A 6503-nucleotide genomic window follows, 5' to 3' on the forward strand; every position below is an offset into this window, starting at 1 on the left:
GGGCAGATGTAATATCAATGATCAAAATTGGGACTCTAGCATCACTTGTACAAACATTTGATCAATGTTAATAAGTAGAACACAGATAGGTTGTTATTATTACTACTATTATTATTATTATTATTGTTATTAATAATAATAATGATAATGATAATGATAATGATAATGATAATAATAATAATAATATTGTTATTATTATTATCATCATGATCATTATTTTTTACTTCTTTTTACCTAAGAAGACATGGTATAGGTTTATAGTATATACTTAAGGTCTCATATTGTAAAACATGAGATTTGGGGGTCTTTTTTCTTTTATAATACATCCGGTCTGGATGCTATATAAATACTGTGAAAGTATAAAAACACTCAACACTCAACACAAATTAGCACAAGTAGCATACAGAAACTGAAGCCTTCAGGACTTCCGTAAGGTTTTGATATCACAATTATACTATATATAGGTAGAAAGTGCCACTGCAGTGCTGTTACAATCATTCCCCAGCTGCAATGACAATGCAGAAAATGCAGCTTTTTGTGAGGGGGGCTTAAAGAGACAGGCACTAAAACAGAGCCCCTCAGCCTGTGGGTGAATACAGGTACATTAAGACTGACAGTATGAGAAAAATAATGCATACAAAAGAAGAAAAGTATCAACTGAAATTTAGTATAATATGTCCCCTTTAATATAATTTATAATATAACATAACATCATTTGCGCATTATTTTTAATTATTAATAATTGCATTATATTTTAATGCAACTACAAACAACAAAACAATTTATTAACATAAGATAAGAAATTAAGATGTCACAGCAGCTCAAGATACATACAGGGGAGTTTACAAAGATATAAAAACTGAATAAAGAATAAAAATAAGACATATACATACATTATATACATCTTCTAAAATACTTACATGGCTGCTATTTGGCATTTATTATTAATATAGCATATAGGGTTTTTGTTTTCTTGTGTTTTCTTTGTTTTTGTTTTTTTCCTGAGAAAATGTTTTACTTCAAAGATACTGCACATAACAAAAAATAGATGATTGTAGCACATTAAATAGGTTGCTGTTAATAGTAATATGAACAATAAATGAAAAAAAAACATTATATACATATATGCAGATGCTTTTACACAGTATAGTATAAGGTGTATAAAACAGCTATATTATATTATATTATATGATATTATATGATATGATATTATATTATATTATACTTTATTGATCCCACAACAGGGAAACTCACTTGTCACAGCAGCAAAAACAGAAGCAAAAGGTGTGAATATCAATTACAGGGGGAAAAATATATAGAAAAATATACAGGAGACATATATTTATTTATTATTATAAGTTAGTACAGATTGCAACATAGGCCTATAGTTAAATCAATATTTTATCGCCTGTATTGTTGAATAACGCTTAAATATTCTATATTGCTGAACAACATCCATATAACACAGGGATGGGCAACTGGAGGCCCGGGGGCCACATACGGCCCCCACCCTCACTTGAAGTGGCCCTCAGTATAACGACATGCATTTGAGCATGAAATCTTAAAAGTGCAGTGTAAAAATGCACAAAATTACTTCTTGCAATTAATGTTGGTCTGCTGTTCTTGCACTGATAAAAAAAACGAAATCACAGTAAGTGGTTATTTTTTATTTGCTTCAAAACTTTTGTATTCCTATTTATACTGTTATACATGCATTTGAGCACGAAATATGTTAAGTTACTGCATTATAAACATATTTAAAATTGCAGTTTCATCATATCTGGGTAAGTGCACGGTCCTATATGTGGCCCTGTGGTAGTGTCCATGAAAAATTATGGCCCCCTCCAGCATTTAAGCTGCCCATCCCTGATATATAAAATATCCATATTCTTTTGACACTAGACCACCAGGGGAGGCCAAAAGCCACTGTAGTACACTGTGCCTGCTAATCACAATTTGTCCACAAGAGGGCAGTAGCGGATAATGATTTATTCTTCTTGCATGAGATGGCAAACTATATTTAAAGCATGTAGGGACATCACATGTAAACAGATGCGGTCAAAAATCGAATTGCAATTCAACCACCAAATATATATATAAAGCTCCGGTGATGTGGTTGAAACTATTTCTTTGTGCTATTTATTGTTGTTAAGTAATACAGTAGGCCAAAGTAAGAAATTGCAGCCTATCATCAGATAATGAAAGCAAAATGCTTATTTTTTTGTCTTTCACGAGCCAGCAGTTATATACGATTGCAGCACAGCAGAATAAATTCCTTCACATGAACAATGTGAACTAGTAGTACAATCTCATGTATGCCACATTTTTATTTATTTATTTTGATTTTAGGTGGCAGAGCAGTTGTAAGGTCGACTTTCATTAGGAACACCTACAGGACCTGCATGGGAATCCCCTGACTGACACCCATAACACAAGCTACATGCAAACATACACACACACACACACTGTTGCTGTATTATTCTCCCTCATTACAGGAAGCTAATGACTGTTTTGTCTCCGATCACCCCTTTCTGTTTGCTAACGTGCAGACAGGGTTTACTGGAGTCTTAACCCAAAGAAACCATCAGCCACACTGTCTCCTCGATACCGCTCCTGGTAAACTTTCCATGTAGTCATCACTTTAAGCACTAATTAACCATCATTCACAGTTATAATGATAAAGGATCACATCTAAATAGACAACAGATGCATAAAACTGGATTCAGTTATGAAGCTGCTTATCAAACTGTAATTACAGTAATTACAAATCCAACCTTTTCGGCAGCAGTGCTGACAGAACACACAGTCTTCATATGAAAAAAAGGAAAATCTAATGACATACATAATTGTTAGCTCTGTTCAGACCTTTAGGATAAACAAAAATGTGATTTATGACTTAACTGTCAGCTGTCTAAAGTAAAAGATGTGCTTTGTTAGAGAAAAAGCATGTGTGGATATTGTTGGACAAGCCAGAGGTGGAAGAAGTGGAGAAAAACAGAAGGCCTAAAGGCATCCAGACAGTGCTTAATTGTGTTTGTCTAGTTTTACGGCCCTTTTAACTCATAAACACTCAACTTGTTTTCCTGAGACAGACAGGCATGTACTCAGCTGCACCAAACCTGAAAAAGTCTCCTTGTCTTTCTCTAGTATTTTTGTTTTCGTCAGTGTTCTCATCATCTTTTAATCTCAAAGAAAGTGCTCCAGCATGTGTTTTTGTGTGTGCATGAGGGTGGATTTGTATAATTTTGGATGGCATGCACCACCAGTCGGTGATCAGCGGTTGGAATCGCCTCCCACAGCGCTAACAGGACAGGCTGAATTGTTAACTGACTCTCCACAGAAAGAGGAGTAGAAACCATGGAGCCCCAACTTGTAATTACCCCATGGAGGGCAATGCTCCCTCTCTCCATCTCCTCTGGAGCCCTTTGAAGATGCCCCATAGGGAGTTGGTGGTAATCAGGACACATGACTCATTGATTACTCCTTTGCGGTCTTCCAGGAACACTGCACAAGAAGTGGACCCAGCAGGAGGAGGGCTAGTCCCCTCAAACCATGCAGGGAGGCCGGAGGTGCAGATGCAGAGAATGAACAGCACGGCCCGGGTCTTGGACACAAATTAGATGCTATAAACATTCGGATGTGCATTGTTTTTCTGGTGGTTAGCTCGGCTGGTCTGTTAAAGTGACTATTCATTACTGTCTGGAGCGAGAATAAGCAACCATATGCCAAGGAAGGCCATGAGTCTGCAGGTTTTCACTGCAGCCAAACTCATTAGTGCACAGATTAGCACAATGTCAGCCAAGGAGAGGAGGAACTAATCAGTGAATGCACCTGGTTCAGTGCTCAAATGAAACATACATAGTGTAAAAAATATACAGTTTATATACATAACAGACCATCTGCTGCATGCAAGAATATTTGTATGTTATTTTTTTCTATTTATAATCATTTACATAGGATTTTCAAACTCAAACTTGCTTATAAGTGATAAAAATATGGAAAGAAAAACAGCACGACTCCTACGACAAACAGGAAAACAAATTTGTTTGTGAAGGTGTTTCTCGCATGTCCCAATTAATTCCCAAGTCTTTTCTCTTCCAGGATTACGGTTGGCACAATATACATTTAATACAAAAACCTTGCAGGATATTTAAGGTATGCCACTTTAATACCACATAATTATACTGTCAACATGTAAAAGGCGGCTTTGCAAATAGTCTGTTTAAACTGACCATAGCACACAAAATGAGTTCTCATGGGAATGGTTGACTGTTCCTGAAACATGTAATTAGTCACATAACCTGTACTTTTGCTTCCCTCTCTTTACCACATTTCATGTATTATTTTCCAACAATGTACTCAGTCGGGTGTCCTAAACCAGTGGCACTCAAAATTTTACAAATTTTAAAAGAGTTTTAGCATATGATTTCAGTAAAAATACTAATACCACACTATAAAAATATCCCTCTCTAAAAGTATGGCATTGAAAATGTTACTTAAGTAAAAGTATGCAAATATTCAGGTAAAAGTAAAAGTTCTGATTGTGTAGTAAAATGTTAACTGTGACTGTTATAATAAGGCATATTATATCATTAGGTTGTTAATACTCATGCATTAAGATAAAAATAGGATTTTACTGTTGTAGCTGGTTAAAGTGGAGCTTATTTTGAACTATTAGTCAATGATTATTTCCATTATGGATTAATCTGCATTATTTACCCCATTAATCAATTCATTCTTTGTTGGTTTGTAAAAATTACGTTGATAGTGAAAAATGTTATGTTAATTACCCAGAGACCTTCACAATGTTTGTTTTATCCAACAGTCTGAACTTAACCATTATTATGAATAAATTACAATTATTAACATTTTTACAAGGAAATAAGGAAATATTAAAATCTGAGAAACTGGAACCATAAAATACATCACATGAGACATGACAATCAATCAATTAAAATGTTTCCAATAAATTTTCTATCACTTGACTTATGTCAATAGTCATTTTTTTTGTTGTTGTGGAAAACAGAGAAGGAACAAAAAAGGTAAAATTAAAGTAAAAGTATGTGAAAGTTGTACTTAAGTCCAGTACTTCAGTAAAGTAACTATATATTTCATCATTGCATATGATAATACCAATACAAGTATCTCTAATTGTGTAAAACCAAAGGCCGGTAATAAGTTTTTATCTACATAACTGGCCTTGCTATAGATTGTTTGAAGATGCTTCGTTTAGCATTGAGAAAGACATCATTGGTAAACAGAATGGGCAAAGCAACTAGACCATAAAAAAGATCATAAAAGATGTCTTTTGATGTTTCTGGGCTTGCACTCTGGACACCTGTGGGGTTGAACCCGATGACTGGCTGTCCTATGTGAACATGTTGAGTAGGAGTAATTGGGTCATTACTTGCCAAGAAGTTGAATTAAAGCCTGAGGCAAAGCACGAGAAAACTGTCCTGTGCTGGGGGTAAAAAGTAGAAATATAGATTTTTACAACCCTACTACAACCCCCTTTTATTTTATTTTTTATTTACAGTTTTGTCTCCCTGGAAACGTCTGCGTCTACGTCAGCTCTGAAAAACAGACAACTGTATTTTATCAGTGAACAGTGAATACGATAAAGGCTACAGTTTCTATTTGGATTGCCCAAATTGTCATTTGCCACTGAAGCGTTGTGGATGTCTTGTTTTTCTCACACAGGACTTCTGACTTCCCTGGGAGAGCATTAGTGATGTGGGGGTGTGTCGTTCAGGCCTGTTCAGATGGCAAAACAAGAATCAGAGAAGCGTGGAGCTGCAGACAAGCTACACACACACACACACGCACACACACACACCCAGGTCGTTGTTGATGACCACACCGGAACAATAGCAGTCTTGGAGTAGCAGAAAAAGCCTGCAGCAGAGAAAGTTCAAAAGCCAATGAAGGAATGCTGTCCACTTACCAGAAGCTTGTAGAGAGGGCTCATTGTGTCTTTATCTTGTCAGAGATGAGGACCTTTTGTGCTGCAGATGATATGTTTACGTATTTCCTCTTCTTGTTTGTCTCCATTCATATTGTGATCGGCAGATGATAACATTTCCAGCATTCAAAGTCTGCTTTCTGTGTAAACCATAAATAAGACAACTGCCATGCAGGTAGCGGTTGTATGTCTTTGTCTGCATCTGCGTGTTTGCAGATGAATTGATTAGTATTGTTTAACGCGGCAACCATTTAAAGGTCTATAATTCTTTATTTGCCTTCATTTAGCATCTTCTTGCCTGCTGCCCTTCATAAAGAGAACGGTCAGCCTAATCAGGGTCTTCTTCGGGGGTGGGCTGGCCTTATTGACAATTGACATTTGGTGAAAGGGTGTTAGCTGAAAAAAGCACCTCACACCATGAGGTAGAAGCCTCACGCCAAAACTCATTTCAGACATGTTTTGTTTGTGTGTAAAGAGGATCTGGTGTTTGTGTGCGAAGAGGAACTCGTTTCACCACTCAGAGCATGACACACTCTCTCTG

The sequence above is a fragment of the Centropristis striata genome, chromosome 20, assembly GCF_030273125.1.
Source record: "Centropristis striata isolate RG_2023a ecotype Rhode Island chromosome 20, C.striata_1.0, whole genome shotgun sequence".
Lineage (NCBI taxonomy): Eukaryota > Metazoa > Chordata > Actinopteri > Perciformes > Serranidae > Centropristis > Centropristis striata.